Source organism: Xyrauchen texanus, chromosome 2 (genome assembly GCF_025860055.1).
Source record: "Xyrauchen texanus isolate HMW12.3.18 chromosome 2, RBS_HiC_50CHRs, whole genome shotgun sequence".
Taxonomy (NCBI): domain Eukaryota; kingdom Metazoa; phylum Chordata; class Actinopteri; order Cypriniformes; family Catostomidae; genus Xyrauchen; species Xyrauchen texanus.
The window spans coordinates 19,465,933-19,488,006 of NC_068277.1; the positions used below are offsets into that span (position 1 = coordinate 19,465,933).

A 22,074-nucleotide genomic window follows, 5' to 3' on the forward strand; every position below is an offset into this window, starting at 1 on the left:
TCTGCCACCAGGCTTCTTCATGAAATAATTTCTCATGAGACCTGTTGAGCCTCGTGAGAAAATATCACCTAAGGCAATTTTGGTTTTGAATCAGGATTTTGAACTTGTATCCTTGCAGGCATCAATTAAAGTGCAATGCACAATTTAAACAACACTTTGTGTAACCCCAGATACAAGGCACCCATTCTCTGGAGAGGATCTAAAGCTGACACAGATGGAAATAGTGAGTAAGGGTGAAGAAAGTGGTGAGCGGGAAAAAAGAACAAGTGAATTGAAAGGGAAACAAAAGAAAGTCTCCCAGAACTGTCCCATTAAACTGATTGATGACTTCCCTGGAGGACTGTTTCCCAGGTGTATGCCTGTGTACCCATGCTACAGAGCATGCAGTTTAAGATTTGATATTTTTGGATTGGTGCCAAGTACAACAAACCTAATTGAGAGATGAACTGGTACAATTGTGTATATCAAATTTTCTTGGCATTCTTTGACCACACAGTTCAGTTTGACTGAGGTAGGGTACTACAGCACTGCTGTGGCTACACAAAAGTGTCTGCTGGATCTGTTACACCATGTGATATTGAAAGCAGGCTGGAGAATGTCCAGACATTGAGGCTGACAAGGAGAGTGTTGGAGAGAAGTGAGCAGCAAGAGGGGATTTCACTGAACATAGGTAAAAGCTACTGTGGTTAGACTGCAAAAAGACACCAATCTCCAGGTGTTCAGAAAATAGACCTATGGATGTTATGAAGGCACTCCATTTGTCAATATCATCATAACGTGGAGTTCATTTATGATTTAAAATAAATGCTCAGAGTGTTAGTATTAGAATGTGTTTACAATTAGAAGTTCTGTAAACCTTTTAAAATATTAAAACCAGCTTTAGGAATTTCTCCCTTAATATTTTTCCTTCTTTCTTTTGTTGACTGAGCTCATCTCATTTCCACTCATTTCATCCTAAATTCAGTTTAAGGTATTTGATGATGCAAACAGAGCAAAACTGTGTTTGATTTTGAAACAGCTGCTCTGGTTGTGAGCCATGTTTTCCTATAGAGGAAAGGAAATCTGTAACCTTGGCATAATTTCTGTTTTGATTTCAAATGAAACATAAAACGCATCATTATTAATTACAGGGATACACATTTCATAACAGTTTAGACTAACCATCAAACACATTCAATATTTGAAGGGAGATCATGTCAGAAAAACAAATTCAGGCAAGAACAAATATGATCAAAATAATCATCATCATTTCTTTCTTTCTTTCTTTCTTTCTTTCTTTCTTTCTTTCTTTCTTTCTTTCTTTCTTTCACTTACAATTAAAATATATGTTACCTCAGGAATTGCACAATCACTCCAGCAAATATTCTCTGCTATTTTGTAGTCATGAAGAATCCAGAGAAGAGATTTGAGAGAAGTATTATGGGAAGGAGGACATTTTCTGAATAAATAGTTTTCACCAGCTCAAATGACTAATGGAATGTAGGCTATTTTTTAGCATAAGAAATTAAAACAGAATTAATTTTTTAGTGGAAATTAAATATGTTATCCTCTAGCTGGAAACAGGTAATTTTGAGGCCTAAAGATCCTTGACAGAATCACCCTATTGTGCTCTTTGGATTGTAGTCTGTAGATGGATTGCTTCATTGTAAGTACACCTCAATTACAAAGCATTACTACTCTGAGGACGTCTGTGTATGTGCTTGGTTAAAGAATCACATTCCCCAGATAATTCAACTCTTAATACTGTGTTTGGAGCAGTTGGTTTCATGCAAAAACTATACTGTATAGAAGTGCTAAACTGACTTGGTGTTCAATGTAAGCATTTATTTAAACAGGAGAGTCCACAAGGACAGCAAAATCAGCAAAAAGGCAGGTTTGCTGGCAGTATTAACCAAGAACAAAGCACTGCGTTGGTGTTAGGTGTATGATTTATAAAGTAAAAAATACAAGTATTTACAATTAATGTCTGCAATTGGTCACTGAGTTCATTAGAACCTCTGCTTTTGGGGATTTTAAATGTTTATTAAGGTGCAGTAAACTGAGTAGCAGTTGCTCCCATGAGGCAGCCCAGCTCTTTGAGAACAGCTTCTTCTAGACATACTAAATAACTGACTCATTGTGAGTATACAACATATATTTCAAATGCAGATGATTAATTATCCCTTTATAGGTAAAACGTTTTCAAAGAGTAAAAATTTAAATACAATAAAAAAAATCTGAGTGCACATTTCCTCATGGATCACTTCAGAATGGACACAGTTGACCTCTTAATCTTTTAGGACTTCTCTACCGACCCTTTTTAGGACTTGGACTCTACCGACCCCTGGTGTATAATATTAAGTGCCAGACATCCCTTATTGATTCCCATTGTGGGAGAAATCCTTAAAACGGATACAATCCGTGGTAGGCTAATAGATAGTTTAAATAAAAGATCAATATTATATTTAAGCAATTAAAGCATTACTGTTAGTAACATTATTTATTTTAATTATGAATTTGTTATTAAGCCGAATGCAGAGATCATTGTTGGTGTTTTGACACGCACAGAAACCCTCACAGAAAACGTTCAGAATGTTTACATTTTCACAAAAAAACAACAAACAAAAAACATAACTGACATCACTACAGAAAATAATGACGTGTTAATCCCGCGTGTTAATCTCTTTTTTTAAAGAATTTCAAGATCATTATTTGCGAAATAAGTTAACAAAACAAGCACTTTTAAATAAAACATTACCTGCTATAAAACGTAATAGGCTACAATTAAAAACTGTATCGTGTTATTCGATAGTTTGTGGTCTGGAGACAATCACTTTGAGTTTTTAATGACTTATTCACATGCAACATTTGCGACCTAATTTCCGACTGGTGGCCACAACCCTAAATTGGATTGTATTTCTGCCCTTCCGCTTATTTACAACCTATAAAACTCCACAATCGTGCACACCTATGCGACACTAGAATACCTCAGCGAATTAATATGGTTTTAGGAAGCTTAATTATCTGAGGATTGAACTCACAACTTCGGTACTGCCCCACTTGTAATCCTACTGCTGCAGAAATACCGCGCGCTAACCGATTGCGCCACTTGTGCCTCTTACGTTTAAACGCTGCACAGTTATAATAAGGAGACTGATTATCGGAGTAATTAAGACCATCAAACTATCGTTTGTGTGTGTGTGTGTGTGTGTGTGTGTGAGCGTGTATTTATCACTTTGTGGGGACCAAATGTCCCCATAAGGATAGTAAAACCCGAAATGTTTGACCTTGTGGGGACATTTTGTCGGTCCCCATGAGGAAAACAGCTTATAAATCATACTAAATTATGTTTTTTGAAAATGTAAAAATGCAGAAAGTTTTCTGTGAGGTTTAGGTTTAGGGGTAGGGTTAGGTTTAGGGGATAGAATATAAAGTTTGTACAGTATAAAAACCCTTATGTCTATGGAAAGTCCCCATAAAACATGGAAACACAACGTGTGTGTGTGTGTGTGTGTGTGTGTGTGTGTGTGTGTGTGTGTGTGTGTGTGTGTGTGTAAAGAATTAGAATTTTGATTGTATACTAGGCTACAAATGCATGCTAATGGCTCTTGAAATACTGAGTAGCCTAAGCTAACTCAGACATTTTGATGGCATTTAACTCTATTAAATTTAATAAATCTATATTTAAACACTTCAAGTAGGCTAGAGGTAAACCCAACTAAATTAGATTATTAACTTAAATTAAAACTGAAATTTGTAATTTATGCATCACTAGCACCAACGCGAATGGAATTGAAAAAATAAATAATATTTTTCAAAACAGCTTTCGGAAACGTATCGGTTACCTAACGTAACCTCGGTTCTCTCTAGATGAGGGAACGAGTATTGCGTAAGCTAGCTTACGCTACGGGAAAGATTCATCTTTTCTGAGATATTGAAGCCAAAAAAATTATCCTTAATTTTTGTATCCATTGTCAACGCAGTGCGGCAGCTGCAGACCTTGAGCGAGCTAGCTAGCGAGCTCATAGGTTGCTCTGCGGCAACTGCTGCAGCCTATAGACGAGCTTGGGCGAACTCGCATCCAATGAGAGGCGTCCGCGCGCTCACTGCATCAAAGCCCGCCAAAATGGGCGTGACTAGAGTGCATATAAGCGTAGTTCGTAGGCTGGAACCCTGGTTTTCATTGACTGAAGCGAAAAGTCAGCTGCGTGGCGCTGAAGCACGCCGGCTACGCAATACTCGTTCCCTCATCTAGAGAGAACCGCGGTTACGTTAGGTAACCGATACGTTCTCTTACGAGAGGTTCTCTCGTATTGCGTAAGCTAGCTTATGCTACGGGAACCCATTGTCAACGCCGTGCACGCCAAGCATCCACTGTATGAGCCCCAGGGAATTAAGGGGGGACCCGGGGGAGCCCTTATGAGTGGGGAAATAATATTTGGCCGGCAAGAATGCGGGTCATTGATTGTGTAATACATAAGCACATAGTAGGACGGGAACGACAGAGCGGCGGTGCCGGTCTGTGTGGAATGTGTCCCATCAGTGCAGCTCACCAGGGGAGCTGTAGCGTATTAAACCGCTAGTAGTTTTGCCTGCAGAGCGGGCACTTCCATATTGTAAAATCTGACAAAGGTGGAGGGGAAGTCCATCCCGCTGCCACACATATGTCGTGAATGGAAATTCCGCTGGACCATGCCCACGAGGATGCCATGCCTCTAGTGGAGTGAGCCCTAATGCCCAACGGGCATGGCAGGTCTTTTGACGCGTATGCAGCAGCAATAGCGTCCACTATCCATCTAGATAGTGTCTGTTTCGAGGCGGCGAGACCTTTGGTGCGCCCTCGAACGAAACGAAAAGCTGCTCGGAGCGTCTGAAAGCAGCGGAGCGCGCAGTATACAATCTCAGTGCTCTGACCGGGCAAAGGAGATTGGCGTTGCGTCAGCTATCCAGTGCTGGCAGCGCCGATAGGGAAATGACCTGTGCTCTGAAAGGAGTACCGATCACCTTGGGAACATAGCCGTGTCTAGGCTTTAAAATGACCTTGGAGTCACTTGGTCCAAACTCAAGACACGCAGCGCTGACAGACAGGGCGTGAAGGTCTCCCACACGTTTGACTGATGACAGGGCAGTCAGAAAAGCGGTTTTGAGTGAAAGGTATTTCAAATCCACGGATTGAAGTGGTTCGAAAGGGGGGCTTTCATAGTTTCGAGAACTATAGAAAGATCCCAGATAGGAACCGATGGGGGCGCGGGGTTCATCCTTCTAGCTCCCCTGAGGAAGCGGATGACCAGCTCGTTTTTACCCCATGACTGGCCGTGCAGGGGTTCAGCGAACGCCGCAACGGCCGCCACATACACTTTGAGCGTGGATGGGGATCTGCCCTTATCCAGCAGCTCTTGTAGAAATACGAGCAGCGACGACACCCCACATGTCCGTGGGTCCAGGTCTCTGTCGGTGCACCATTTTGAGAACACAGACCATTTTGACGCATAGAGTCTTCTCGTGGAAGGGGCTCTAGCGTGTATGATGATGTTTATTACTCCTTCTGGCAGAGCGACGGGTAGTCGTTGATCACCCACGCATGCAGCCCAGCGCTCTGGGTGGGGATGCCAGATTGTGCCGCGAGCTTGAGAGAGGAGATCTGCTCTCACTGGGATGGGCCACGGCGCTGTCAGTGACAGCTGCGTAAGCTCCGGGAACCATGTCTGATTCTCCCAACGCGGGGCTATGAGGAGCACCGAGTGACGCGTTTCCCTGATCCTCTGCATTACCTGTGGCAATAGCGAGACGGGAGGGAAGGCGTAAAGCGGGCGTCTGGGCCAGTCCTGGGCCAGCGCGTCCTCGCTTCGAGAAAAATATTGGGCAGTGAGAGTTCTCTTTGGACGCAAAGAGGTCTATCTCTGCTCTGCCGAATAGGTGCCATAACGTCTGGACTGTTTGAGCGTGCAGGGACCATTCCCCTGGGGAATATTGTCTCTGGACAGTCTGTCCGGGCCGTCGTTCAGGTGGCCTGGCACGTAGCGTCACCCTCAGCGAGCGCAGGTGGCACTGGGACCAACTCAGTATGCGTTTTGTCAGATGGAAGAGGTTCCTGGATCTGACACCGCCCTGACGGTTTAGGTAGGATACCACAGATCTGTTGTCCGAACGGACCAGGACGTGGTGACCCTGAATGACCGGGAGAAAGCGCACGAGCGCGTACTCGACCGCTATCATTTCCAGACAATTTATGTGAAGGAGCTTTTCCTGAACTGACCATAGGCCGAAAACCGGAGAGCCCTCGCGAGACCGCGCCCCAACCCGTGTTGGACGCGTCTGTCGAGATGACTTTTCGGCGAGATGCAGCTCCCATTGTCACTCCCCGCTGATACCATTCGGCCACTGTCCAGGGCTGCAGAGCTGATATGCAGGTCTGAGTCACCTTGATGGGCTGGCGGCCTGTGGCCCAAGCCCGGCGAGACGCCGGGTGTTTAGCCAATGCTGAAGCGGTCGCATGTGCAGTAAACCCAGCTGAAGTACTGCTGCGGCTGAGGCCATGTAACCTAGCACTCTCTGGAATTTCTTCAGAGGCGTGAGGCTGTTCATCTGAAAAGATGCGGCTAGTCGCTGAACACGGCGTCGCGCGCTGTGTAGATAAGCGAGCCGTCATTGCCACGGAGTCTAGTTCTATTCCCAGGAAGGAAATGGTCTGACTGGGCTGTAGTGAGCTCTTGGTCCAATTGACTGCAAGACCCAAACTGTTCAGATGGCTGAGGAGAACTGCTCTGTGAGACAGAAGCTCCATATGTGACTGAGCCATAATCAGCCAGTCGTCCAAATAGTTCAGAATTCGCAAACCCTGACTCCGCGAGGGGTGCGAGCGCCGCATCCATGCACTTCGTGAAAGTCACGAGGTGCTAAGGACAGGCCGAACGGAAGGACGGTGTATTGATAAACCTGGCCGTCGAGGCGAATCTCAAGAATGGCCTGTGACGGGGATTTATCTGAATCTGAAAGTATGCATCTTTCAGATCGAGAGAAATAAACCAGTCCCCTGGCGCACATGCGCGAGGAGTTTCCTGATTGTAAGCATTTTGAATGGTCTTTTTGCAAGCACCTTGTTCAAAACCCTGAGATCTAATATGGGTCTGAGGCCACCGTCTTTCTTGGGAACAAGAAAATAACGGCTGTAAAGCCCCGACTCGCTCAGAGAGGGTGGCACTTTTCTATGGCCCTTTTGCACAGAAGGCTTGCTATTTCTGAACGAAGCATGCACGCTGCTTCCGTGTTCACAGTGGTTTCGAGCCGCGCTCTGAAGCGAGGGGGGTGGCGATCGAACTGTAGCAAATAGCCCTGTTGTATTGTGCTTAACACCCACTTGGATATCCCTGGAATAGCTTCCCACGCTTTGAAGCGTAACGCTAGAGGGTGAATGGCCAATTCAGCTCTGATTGCCGCACACAGAGCGCTGAACAAAATGTGTGAGCGCGTTTAGTGTGTTCATGCATGATTGCTCGCAGACAGCATGAACAGGCTGTTTTGTGAGTGACTTCCGATTGGAATGAATGGGGAAAGAGTCACATCTGTTACGTGATGCGCAAGCATAGTCATGGGCACGGGACTTACACACAGAAGAATGGTTGCTGGCCGTGTAACAGAGCGGGCAGAGAATGGGCGCACGCACGCATTTGTGGGCGCATTTATTGACTCTAGCGCTCGAGCGGTTCAGTAACCGCTTTATGTGAGCGTGCTCTGGTGGGGACACGAGACATGCAGTGCTTGTGTGCAGAAGTGAACACTGGATTGTGGGCACATTTTCTACACATAGGGCTGGTTGTGTGACAGAGCGGGCAGAGAATGGTGCGCGCGACGCATTTGTGGGCGCCTTCATTGACTCTGACGCTCGAGCGGTTCAGTAACCGCTTTATGAGAGCGTGCTCTGATAGGGGCACGGGATGTGTTATGCTTGTGTGTAGGGGCGAACACTGGGTTGTGGGCACTTTTTCTACACATAAGACATGTTTGCTCTTTACAAGATTTATTTGGGTCGCCGTGAAAACGGCGTTTGAGTGCAGAGCAAGCGGGCAGTGTCACCGGCTTGTTGGCTGCTAAATTCACCACTGTAGTAGCCTGAGAGAAGGGGACTGACAGGGGGCAAAGCTTTGACGGTGGTCCGGCCGCGGCGGGACTGAGCCGTCGTTTGTTCAACACAGTTAGGAAGACTTCGGCTGCTCGGGTTTCAGCGTTACCTTAGATCGAGGCCCGCGGGGGGGCGGCGGTCTGCGGCGGCTGTCTGAGCGCTGATCGAGGGCGGCCGCCCTGTCGACGCTGAGAAGTCTGAGATTGTTGAACTGGGCGCTGTGAAGAGGCTCGTGCAGGAGGCTGATCACGTGAGCGGCCTGCAGAGGAGTTAGCGCGACGCGGCAGGAAGAGGTTCATGGCTTGGGTGGCTTTCTGGACTTCTGAGAAGCGGTCAACAATGCCACTCACCGCGGAGCCGAAGAGACCGGTTGGAGACAGCGGTGCGTTGAGGAACGTGGAGCGCTCTGCTTCTCCCATGTCGGCTAGTGTTAGCCATAAGTGTCTCTCGGTCACAGTCAGCGAGGCCATGCACTTCCCTAGAGCTTGGGCTGCAGCTTTGGTAGCGCGAAGGGCGAGGTCTGTCGCGCTTCGTAGATCAGTAACAGCCTCTGGGTGCCTGCCTTTCTCATCCCACTCCCGAAGAAGGTCTGAGTGCAGAGCAGATGCGGCTTGGCCGGCGGCGGAATAGGCGCGGCCAACATAGGCGGAAGTCGCTCTGCAGGCCTTAGACGGGAGCACAGGCTTGGAACGCCATCTCGCGGAGGGCGGACAAAGGTGTGCTGCTACCGAGTCCTCGACCGGGGGGATGGAGGAGTAGCCTCTCTCAGTGGCGCCGTCCACCGACGCGAGAGAGGTGGAGACGTGTGAACGGGTCCTGGCTGAAAAAGGAGCGTTCCACGACTTTGCAAGCTCCGTATGTAATTCCGGCAGGAAGGGAGCGGCCCGGGCCGCGGGTGTAGAGCGGCGATGGCTTTGAAGAAAGCAGCCGTCGAATCTGTTGGGTGCCTGCTCAGGGGGCGGTGACCACTCGAGCCCGAGGCGGTCGACGGCCTGTGTGAGGAGGCGTGTTAACTCCCCTTCGACTCTGGCGCGGGTCCTGCTGGATTCCTGGGCTGAGGAGGAGGCTTGGGAGCCTGTCCACTCCTCGCTGTCCGAAGCCATGATGGAACAGCGGCCCTTATCCTCCGCTTCGTCATCCGAGATGGCAGCAGTCGCGGCCGCTCGGCGGCAACTCGCGGCGTCCGGGGCGGGGAGGGTGAAAGTGATGCTCGAGGGAGAGGCTCCGGCGAGGCTCCGGCGAGGCAGTCGCTTCAACCACAGTTTCCGGCAGCCTTTGTGAGCGGCGCTTCTTCCTGCGCGGCTGAGGGTAAGGCGGCGCGGCGGTTTCTGCTTTGACCGCTCGAGTCGAGCCCGCAGGGTCGACATCGGTAGCTCCTCGCAGAAATCGCATCCGCCCTCAGTGAGGGCGAGCTCTGCGTGCCCCAGTCCCAGGCAGAGGCGCAGATGATGTGGCGGTCTCCTGTGCTGAGAAGGGCGCGACATGAGGCGCAAGTGGAGCGAGGCATCTTGAAAAAGACGCTCGTACTCTTTTGTGAATAGTTCGTGAGAACTAGCTTGCTGAATAAAAGGATACGTCATCGGATGGCGTAGCTTCGCAGGATGGCTGAAGGTGGCTGAGGCGGCCGGCTTCTTCTAGCGCTGTCCACGCTTGCTAGATGCCCCTCAAACGGCGACGCGGCTTCCAGGTCAGCGATCGCGGAGAGCTTCGCTGAAGAGATGAAAATCAGGGTTCCAGCCTACGAACTACGCTTATATGCACTCTAGTCACGCCCATTTTGGCGGGCTTTGATGCAGTGAGCGCGCGGACGCCTCTCATTGGATGCGAGTTCGCCCAAGCTCGTCTATAGGCTGCAGCAGTTGCCGCAGAGCAACCTATGAGCTCGCTAGCTAGCTCGCTGAAGGTCTGCAGCTGCCGCACTGCTTTGACAATGGATACAAAAATTAAGGATAATTTTTTGGCTTCAATATCTCAGAAAAGATGAATCTTTCCCGTAGCGTAAGCTAGCTTACGCAATACGAGAGAACCTCTCGTAAGAGAACCGCCTCTCATCTTCTGTTGCTCAAAGTTTGAACTTTAAACAGTCAGATAGTCCCGCCCCCAACTCGAGCCATTAGGTGTGTTCGACTTCAAGCAGCGCTGCACAGACCGATCGGTGCTGGACATGAAGCAGTCCAAGGCGGTTAGAAATGTTGTCCGAATTGAACCGGCGCCACCGCCGCGTCACCGTGACGTATGACATTAAAGTTCCGCGTGAGCTATTCGAGAGCGGACGGCAGTTGCTCCTGAGCAGCTGAGCTCTGATGAGACAGATAACGTGACAACGGATAGGCCTACACGTGCTGCATGGGCTGCGTTCACAATTGCAAACTTCACATACTTCTTTTCAGAGGTGAGGGACTCGAGTTATATGACTTGACTCCAGTCACACATTTAAGGACTTGTGACTTTCTTGACTAAATTAAGAAAATTATTGCTTTCTTGACTTGACTTTGACTTGAGAAACAGCGACTCGACAATTGACGTGAACCGCCAATAAGTAATTTTCAATAACTTATTATAAACAGTATTGAAATGTGTTTAAAAAAATATTGCAACATCAATTAATTCATATGCAAAAAGCCCGCTAGCACCACTGATCTTCATCTGCACAGTTCTAAGGGGAAGACACGCAGGCTTGAGTGAGGTTTAAGATGCCATTTATTTGATGAATGTAAAACAGAAAAGTAATGTCTCTCTTTGGTGTAGGGAGTTGTACTCGGAACCATCATATCCTGCCGGAGATAGGAGGCAGGGGCGAGGAGCCTACCCCCGTGCGGGATGGGGCTCAACTGGTGGTGGTGGGGTGGTGGGGTGGTGGAGGTTGCCTGTTAGCACACTGAAACAGCAAAGTAATAGATTGTGAGCAGACTTATAAAGCAATGGCTTACATGCGATTGCTAGGAGTTACCTAGCTAATGGTGCGATGATGTACAGCTGCTAGTCTTCCCGCTAGAACTACGCTGCGCTTCCATTTAACGCAGCGCTCACAACACGCCAAAATGACAGATGATTGTTCAGTTCCCAAAATAATCTCCTTTGAATATAAAGAGTTCAAATTGTACAGTGTGAATAAAAAAAGATTTGCCAGATGTACAATATGCAATGCAAACATATCTGATACAACCACCACAACTTCGAATTTCATCAGACATTTCTAAATGTGTGTGTGCCTTTTCTAAACCTTCTCAACAGTCAACTATATACCATAACCATTTGTTGGCAATATAAAAACATAAAAGGCAGATTTGCAGTCAAAATACTTTATATTTAAAACGTGACAAGTAGTATAAAATATACAGAATGACTCGTGACGAAATCCAAGTGCTCTCATAGTGATTATGACTTCTGAAGACTTTAACTAAAGCTCTTGAATCCAATACTTTTATGCCAATTTTATATAAATGTATCTCTGAAGGGAACTGACTGTCTTCAGAAAAGTTTCGATGGCATTTTCTTTTCAACTTACCACCGTATAAAGCCTAATGGTGCGTTCACATACAACGCAAAGATAATTTTCACCTCGCATTGCTTGCACGAGTTTGACCGCTGGATTATAAATTTGTGTTTAAACTTGTTTGAGCGTGTAACGCGAACCTGCGAGTGTTCCCCTTCTCTTCAGGAATAGGACAGGAGGAGGGTCTTCTATGACTTGGTTCATAGTAAAATACAACCATTAGCTGGAATCAAGTAGATGTGCATATTTTTAGAACTTACCAGGTAGTCCAACTTCCTCGCTCACTTTCCTCCAAGCAATGTATTTTTCGTCCGGTCTCTGTACATGTATGACGTTGTGTAATTCTGGGTGCCCACACACAGCTACAATAATTTTTTCATACATTTTTCCAGATTTCTTCTGTTACTACGTCAGTACGTCAGTAACATCCGGACAATCTCAGTGCTGATAGACATTTGCGACAATGCGTCATGCGGATGAAGCGATTTTGCGTGGTCGAGTCGCACCATTCGCTTCATTCGCGCTGCCTGGCAAGAATGTGCGTATATTCGCATCTTTGCTTTGATTTGGAATGTAACGCAGGGCTGCTTTTTTTACAAGCGTTACCAGGGTAATAGCCATGTTTCTGCTTCATAAGCGCCACCTATTGTCAGAAAGCAAATTTGCATTTTCATCCAGCCCGTCTGCCGCTGTTGTTGTTAGATCAATGTGAAAATCTGACCGCATTTTTATACAGCATACACGCAGTGTTATACATTTTAACTGGTTAATTAAAAAAATCTAAACAATTTTGATAATAAGGTATCTAGAAGTATTCTTTCTTCTTGTACACCCAACAGGCACTGTATTAAGCAGCACATAAACATTTCAAATGAAAAATGTCTGCAAATATTGCATGGTCTTCCATGACTGGTGTAGCTTCGACGGTGGCTTGGCTGCTCGCTTTTCATCTTCAAATTGAGATGCAGTTCAAATCGAACCCACAATTGACTGAGAAACAATAGGCTCATTTGAGATGAGCAAGTTATACAGAACCGATAACCGACCGGTGCTGTGATGTCATGGTGACGTATGCCAATAAAGTATAGTGAGAGCGAAGCTTGAGCAGTTTGATTTTTTCCAGCTGCGAAAATTGCAAACATGATGGGAAACGACTTGCTGGTGACACAGCTTAATATTTGACTAAACAACCGTGATGTTTCGTTATCTTCTAAAACGTTTGCTTTTTTATCTCTAATATTATGTTCTAAGTATATAAATAATATGAGAATATTTAACGGGATATGTGATTTTTATTATATTGAAAAAATGGATGGAAAGACACGTCATATTGGCGTAAATTAAATTGCCGTAGATCTCGAAGGAGTCTGATTCACTAGGACAAGTGAGAACCGTCTGACTTGACAGCACTTATTGCACCCCTCCCCTGACTGCAGCCGCCTACTCTCGTCTACTTGCAAGGTGAGGCATTTGGCATCTCAAATGAGCCTATTGTTGGGGCGGGCCAATTCAATTTCATTTTATTCAGCTTATGAGTAACTCAAAATTTACATTTCTTTGCATCTATGTAAAAATACGTAATACCAAGTATATTCGCCCAAATGTTGTCCAAAATAGTCAAACAGTGTTGTCTGAACGAACAATTTCATATTGAACAGTGTTGTTGATTTGCAAGTTCCCAGCATGCATTGTAACGTGAATAAATTATGTGGTTAGTGCTATAGGCTTATTTCTTTACAAAATCTTAAAACCATCTGCTTTCATTTCAGCAAACTGGAAATAAGTTGTTGCAAAGACAAGTTCCATGTTGACAAATTATTGCGCATTCATGATAAATACTTACACAAACACAAATGTGGTCTACTAGGTAAGAAGAAACTGTTTGTGTACGTTTCTGTTGTAAAGACAACCCTCTAAGACCGTAGAGTAATGTCTTTGTTATTCAGTATTAACAATGCATTAAAAGAGAAATTCAAAATATGTCTGCATGGACAGAGATATAACATCAAGTATTGTTTACACCACATCTGGCAGGAAGAACAGTTTTTCAAACAATTTAAAGGAAATTTGAATCTACTGTGCTCTTAGGGATTAGAAAAAATGCTTTCCCTTATGCTTGATGTTTCCTCGGGTTTGGTCAACAAGTTTTTATCAATTATATTGACACATTAATCCATGCATTTGTGCAAAAGAAAGCCTGATCATCAACCACTTTTACAATTCTCCTTTGTCATGGGTCCGTCATCCTCTCCCTCACTCTCCTCCTTTGATCCTTTCATACCTATGTCACCTTTCCACGCCTCTTTAAGGCACTCTGAAATAAATAATAATTTTAAAAAGGCCTGAAAAATAGTGGTTGGCTGTATGTGTGAGAGCATGTTCGTCAGTAAGGGTTAAAATTGCATGTGTGTATGAAAAACAAAATGTGGAGACAGGTACAGAGAAAGATGTACAGTAATAGAGTGTCTTTACTACCTTTGTCTGCGCTTCTGAGGACATGGGTCGCACAAAAGAATCTTTCGAGTCTCTCATCTTGATGATTAAAGTACCAGTTCTCTACAACCTCTTCATATTCTTCTAACATGGTCTCACAATGTAATATAAAACACAGTTTCTTCACATACAGTGTGGGTATACAATCATAAAGACATACAGTACATCCTAACATACGGTTCCAATAGTAAAATAGATTGCTTTTTATTTAGAAGATTGTTTTTTAAAATCTGTGTTCAAAAAGGTTATGTATCCTATTCACAATGCCTTACAATATGGTGTCCATAGGGACAAAGCAGAGGAACATGGGGTTAAACGGCTTGCTTAACCATACAATGTGGATACAATTCCAATTAAGGCTGAAAAATGTAACATTTTAATGTTAAAATAGCTTCTATTTCAGAGTGATATGCAGAGACAATGGCATGAGTATGAGGATTAACAGCAGGCAGGGGAAGTATTCGTGAAAGCTATTAGAAAACAATGTTTATTCTTGCAAGTCTGTTTGGCGGTACCAGCGCAGCAGAAATGACAGTTCAGCTTTAAGTGATTCTCTTTTCCAACCACTAAGCTAATATGACCCTTAGAATAATACATATACATATTAATACATTGCTGCCAACACTCCTGATTTTACCGGGTTTCCCCATTTTTTCCAACCCTCTTCCTACTGTACACATGATTTACTGCACTTTGCTCATGTAATTAAGGCTGCCACCCATCCCGTAAAATACGGGATCGACCAGTAATTAAATATAGGCTAAAATGATGCATCCTGTATCGAATCAATATGGGACGCTATTTGACGGCGAAATTGTTCCGGGTTGTTAATTTAACATTGATATGAGTTTTTCATGTGAGTAAGGGGTTGTCTGAAAAGTCCACATATTGTGCTGAAATGTGCTAATACTGTGAAGTGTGTGGTAATGAAGCGTTTGAAAAGTGCACAGAAATTACACAGATCCAACAAAGTATGAATACAATCATTGAGTCATAAGAAGTAGCCTACAGGTGAAGGAAAAAACAAACAAAAACATAAAAATACATATAAACCAAAATAGATGTATACATTAGATAACCAGAAACTCCACAGGCAGTCACTCCTCACACATACGAACCACGTCCACCCCCTCCCTATTTTTCACAATCCGATGTTGGCAGGTATGTTAATATTGGGATGCACAGATATATCGGCTGTCGATATTTATCAGCCAATTATTGACCAAATTAAAACCATTGGCATATTGGTAATAAGGGTGAAAACACAGATATGAAAAACAGATGGTTTATTCATAATAAATTGTAGAGCTGTCACAATTAATGCGTTAATGCATGTGATTAATTTAAAAAAGTTTAAGGCTTGTTTACATATACTCTCTCTTTTTATTGCATTTATACACAACAGAAAGACAAACAAAAATGTACTACAGTGAAGAAAATTACAAACATATTGAGGGGAAAAAAGAGAATACATAAGTAAATACAAACAGAACAAAAAGGAAGGAAAACAAAAGATATTGGTAAAAACAAAATTATAAGTATCAATGAAGAACAGCAAATATATGTGTAGCAAAAACGCAATGAGTACTGTTTTTCAATAATAAGCTCTACCTCTCAGGTCCCTTCGGTTGGTGTGGCCATCACCATTGCTACCTGGGCAATTACCGGTGTCCTCAGAAGTTTGGGTTTCTTTAATTGTTGGGAGCCAACTTCTTTCCATGGTCACTGCAACGAGTGTGGTCAACACCATCGCCACCTGGGGGAGAGTTATCTCTTTGAGCTCTGATGTATTCAGCTCATGTATTTTTCATTTATACGGCCCATGTGTTGCAAGGCTTGTGTTCACAGGATGGGAACATAATAGGGCAGGTCCACTGTTCTATAATATATATATCAGTTGGCAGGCCATTTACTTCTGGCAGATTTAGGTCATTAAGTGAAAATAGATATGAAATTCAAAGCAGGGCTCCACCACCTCAACCGCTCAGCATAATTTGCTGCAGAGACCCACCATGCAGAGCGAGGGTCCCAATATCCAAAACAGAGGCCACAGCCCACCGCTCATGCGACCACAGCTGTAACACACACGCCCCATACCAAGACCACGCACAACAGTCCGAGGTCATCATTAAAGAATTCCACCCAGTAATTGTGAGGTAATAATTGGGTGGGTCATGGGATAGAAGTAAACTGTAAATGTCTATATCTATATCTGTGGGTCATTAATAATTCAGCTAAAAATATTGGAGGTTAGAAGTAATGGTGAATTGCAAGTTTCATAGTGTCTATCAGTTGGAGCCAATATGTAGTATAAGTATTATGTGGTGTGGTGTATCAGGCAGCTCTGGCTCAGGTGGTAGAGCGGGTTGCCACTAATCACAGGGTTGGCGATTCGATTCCTGGCCCTCATGACGCCACATGCCGAAGTGTCCTTGGGCAAGACACTGAACCCCAAGTTGCTCCCAATGGCAGTCTAGCACCTTGTATGGCAGCTCTGCTGTCATTGGTGTGTGAGTGTGTGTGAATGGGTGAATGAGTCACAGTGTAAAGAGCTTTGAAAACCACAAAGGTTAAAAAAGCGCTATGAAAGTGCAAACCATTTATTATGTGGTGTATGTATTATGTGTTTTTAATTTGTATTTAATATTATGTAGTATTTAAGTGTTAATGTAATATAGCATACCTTCAACAGATACTGTCCATATGGGGGAAAAAAAGAAAATAGATATATACATATACTTCATTATCATAACAACTATACACACAAAGAAGAAAAGAGAAAGTGAGATCAAGCATCAGCTCACCAGCAAGTTTGATGAATAAAGAACATTTCTTGATGAATTTCTGAGTTTGGTTTTTCTGTAGAGATGAATTGTATTCTTGATTAACATATTTAGAGAGAAGGTTCAACCCAATGATTCTTTGAGTTGTATTTTTGTCTTCCAATGAATAAGGATTGTTTTTTTGTTTTTGTTTTTTGCAATGACGAAGGCTTTTTGTAAAGTAGTGGTAAATGCAGGTAATTTTAGCTTGGAAAGATTATGAGAATACAAATACTTGGGCATAGTGGTATATTCATTTTAAATATATGTGACATTTTTGGGATGGTTCTTTTCAGAAAGAGATATTCAAGGGGACAAAACCACAATGCATGGCTGTAAGTATCTGTTACCTGGAGTGAGCACTGTGTTCATTTGTCTGATGTCTTAAATCCCATTATGTGCAATTTTTGTACTGTTATATGTATTCTGTGATTAATCTTGTATTTAATTAATTGTAAATTTTCAAGAATGTTAAAATGGAGATTTATTGTAAAAAGGCCTTAAATATTAATCTGTTTCTTATCCACACTCTGGGCCGGAGCTGGCCAAATTGATGCCCTATATGCAGAGTTCCAGGTGGACAAGTGATATGAGTGTGAAGCGATCATCTGTGTTCTGCAACTGCTTTCGGGACCTTGAATAACATATAAGTAACAGCAGCCGGTGGATTTTCTGGTGCCCTCTTAGGGTGAAATGTCGCCCCCCAAGGGAGTTGGTGCCACTTATCATATTCTAAAGATATGTATTTAACCACTGGATTCATATTTATTAATTTAATGCTGCCTCATATGCTTTTTGGACCTTCAAAAGGACATTGTGGCCACAATTCACTTGCATTGTATGGACCTACCAAGCTGAGATATTTTTTCTAAAAATATTTGTTTATGTTCAACAGAAGAAAAACGTTATAGACATTTGTGATGGCATGGGGTGAGTAAATGATGAGAGAATTTTCATTTTTGGTTGAAGTAACATTGTTCATTCATGTTAGTTCATAGTACATTATCTAGTGGTAACATGTAGGCTACAACTTTTGATTTTAAAATCTTACATTAATCACATTAATCAAGATTAATTAATTAATTAATGCTGCAAAAGTATTGTTCATTGTCAGTTCATGTTTACTAATGTTGTTCTACTTGTTAACAAATGGAACCTTATTTTATGAACCACCAGCAAGTTGCAGTTGTATGATCTGGTCTTGGTGGGGTGAATTTAGTAATCCTGGTGCTAAGGTAGTATGTTGGGGCAACACAATGAAGACATTTAAAGGTGAACTCCGTAACTTTTGTCTTTGTGTCATCTTGGACTTACACTGACACCTAGCGTCCTGGATGCAGCATCATTTATAATCAATAATTTACATTTTCAGATGCCATTGTACAAATATTGTATTCAAAGTCAACCATGATTACTTTAATCAATGAGTGAAAGTGTCAAATAACAGGAAAGTTACTGAGATAAAGGGAGTAGTATTCAGCTGGTCATGTGATTCTAACATGGCAGCCTCCATGTGCAGACACTCTCCATGTGGAAAAACAAAATATTTTATAAGGTTACTGTTATGATTGGAGTCTTAAATTGAATGTAAGTAATCATGATCACGATTTCAAAATGAAAAGCCATGTCTTTAGGAGTTCAAATTTTTTTAATGAGGAAAAAATTACTGAGTGCACCTTTAAGATACTTGTATTGCAAATTAGTGATTTACGGAGAGTGGGCTACTGTAAAGTGTGTTTCAAGAAAACAACATCTTGTGTCAAGAAATAGTCAGTGTTCATGTCTTTGTCCCAGAGTCAAAGCTTGAGGGGGTTGCTCTACACAGTTGTTCTGGCCAAAGGCTTAGAGTATATGCACAATACAAGTTATACTGTATCTATAGAACTTTAATCCCATGTATTTTTGTCTGTCAAACACATGGACTATCATAGGAAGAGTGTCTGTGATAAATTGTTCCACCTTGATCTTTGTGTCTTTGAGTGAGTTGAACAGGTTTAATGGTGCATTTATAACATTGACATGTTGATTGCATTAACTCAGTTGACTGGCACTTTAATGCACTTGATTTTCAAGACTTGATTTTTTTTTTACAGACATTTCTGAGTAATAATTATCTGATGCTTTGTTGGATTAAATGTTGGTTGATATTGTTTAAAGTTTGTGTGCCTTCAGAGGGGTGCCAGGGCCCTCTTGGGGATTCAGGTGTCAGGGCCACACACTTACTGACAACAGATATGGCATGATGAACCTACTGGTGGGGTGGGGAATGTGAGGAGCAAATGAGAGGGAGTGATGAGAGAGAGATGAGAAACCCAGACAGAGGATTGAGATAAATAGGCATGATAAACTGGAAATACCCAGAGTGAACAAGATGGACAAATTGTGAGTGTGGGTGATTATGCGCATTAATGCAAATAGATGCAGGGAGAGCTGCTTAATTAAGGGACTCGGAGAAGAGGGACAACCCATGTGTTAATATGTGAGACACATGAAGACTGCGATGACGGGGGGCGTTTTGGCAGCAAGAGGAGTTAGAGGAGTTGCACTTAGTATATTCCTGTAAGGTTTTTGAGCAGACAGAGGACAGGACCAAATACTTCTTAAGAAATGGGCAAAGTTAGAAAGTGAGGGAGAAAAAGAGAAATGAAAAATATACATCTAAAATACAAAAATAAGACAACAGGATGGGACAAAAGCAACCAGAGATATTTAAGCAAGAATTAAACATTAAGTAGACTTGCACGTACTTTGTTTACTTTTAACTATATTGTTCTGTCAAAACCTTTAAAGCTTGTCTAACTTGCTGGATAGTTGCTTGTATTTATTTTAATGCAGCTATGTTTGGTTTTTTAAGTATAAATGTACGTAAATGTAGCAGTGACCCTTAATGGTGGTTGTATGTCTTAATTGGAGCGCTTTTGTTTCATTTAAGCAAACTGATAGTGTGTGTTTGTGTGTGTGTGTGTGTGCACCCTCTTCTCAATATGACTAACTGGTTGTCGTGTCACTGTATTTTGAGCTAGACTGGCTGGAAGGATGAAGTTACATCCACAAATTAACAACTATCCATGTGCAGGTAGATCCAGCTAGACACACACAGATGAAAGGACACACTATTATACAAAACATTACACATTATTAAGATTCATTAAACATTATTTTGAACATGCAAATGTATGCCAGAGGATCTACCTATTTAGAAGACTCAAGGATACCTACACCTGGATTACGCGGCACAAAACCTGGTTGTCACAGCGACATCAAACAGACAGGTAAAACAGAAAGAAAACACCTGACACACCGATCCTGGTATATCAAATGCATGGACTGCAAAATGACTCCTGATCGAAGTTTTATACTTGTCATCCTGTACAAATACAATGCAAACAAACTTGTGAAACTACCTTAATGGATATAACACCAGGAATAACATTACGCAGAGGCAAAGATCTAAAAAAGACTTGAGTCAAAGGTGAGAGGTAGGGCCTTCAATCTATTTGTCAGTATATGTGGGTTTAAATTTTGACATAAATATACATATTGTATTATTCATTCATAGTATGATTGATTATATACTTGGATAAGCAGTGATCATATAATTAGTCTCAAGTAGATTAGATTTGCACCATGCAAATTGCACCATGTCATGTTTCATATCAGTAACATACTTCACATTGTAATATTTACAGTATCATGCATACGGTGGCCCTAGAAAATATGTGCATATTTGTGCACTTAAGTCTGAATGTCATTGCATCATTTACAAAATCTAAAAGTTGTATCTGCAAACAAATGATGCTAGGCCTTTTCTCAGAACTAATTTGACTTTTCTTAGACATTTTCATCACATGCTCATCACTGAAACATCCCTTTTGATAAAATCTTGTTTTAGATTAGAAGTTCAAATGAAGTATACATTGCATTGCAAAAGTGTTCAGAACCTCAACCAGTTTTCTCATTTAAATCTCATTCATGTTGAAATTAGTTTATCTGAGATTAAAATGTATTATTTAAATATGGCATTGTTAGAAATAATGCTCAACAAAAGTTTGCATGTTTGCAAAACAAAAAACAATCCAGTTGTAGAAGATCTAGACTTACACAAATAAAAAACAATTACCCGAACAAGGACGTAATTGCCATACAATTGACCTACACATGTGAGCCATTAAAATGATTACCACATTTCCTGAATACAACCCCGCTGTCAAGGGATAATTATTCTGGTGGTGGATCTGAGGTGAAAATAAAGATGTGATTTGTGAAAATATATATATATATATTTTTTAAATCAACTTTCAGTCAAAATTTAAAGAGATAATATTTGTAATGCAAATCAAACCTTGCCCACTCCTTAGAAAATACCTATAGTAAAGTAAGGGAATGGCAGCTTATACTGTGGGGCTTATTGGCATCAGCTGGGATCAAGCATTTTATTTAAACAGAAGAAGGAACAAGTGGTGCAGAATTTACCAGGAGAATGATCCCCAATGCAGACTCAAATTTACATTGTAATGGTTCGAGAACAAAAAGGCAATGTTTTGCAACAGGCCAGTCCGAACGCTTTTCTCAATCCCATTAATGATATGTGACACATTTAAAAAATTGCAGCACATTAGTGCCATCTGACTTACAACCTGGAGCAAATCTGCATGGAAGAATCTGCCAAAATCAGACCTGAGCAGTGTGTGAAACAAAGAACCTACCCCAAAATACTTAAAGTTGTCATTGCTGCAAAGCGTGATCTACAAAATATTATGTGGGCATGAATACCATTATTTATGTGTTTTATATATATATATATATATATATATATATATATATATATATATATATATATATAATGTATCAACATAACACAATGCTCCATTAATATTGAGATTTTCAGTGTTTGAAATATTATAAAAGAAAAGAAAATTTAAATTCTGATTGAAACAAAAAGTTGCTTGAGGTTGTGAATACTTTTGCAAGTATATACAGATCATACACACACAAGCACTAACACAAACATTCAAACAGACAAAATTGGAGTGGCACATATACCAGCACACAGTTGGCCCATGGCCTCCTCTGCGCCCTTTGCTGGACCCCTAACAGCTAAAATGGCCCACCTAAATCATATCCCCTCCCACACACACTCTCTCACACACATACTATTTATATAA

The 22,074-nt window shown here is 42.4% G+C and overlaps 1 pseudogene; it reads left to right on the plus strand.

The window, feature by feature from the left end:
- The first annotated feature begins 19,306 nt into the window (after positions 1–19,306).
- Positions 19,307–22,074, plus strand: part of LOC127660385 (calpain-5-like) — a 29,574-nt pseudogene continuing 26,806 nt past the window's right edge.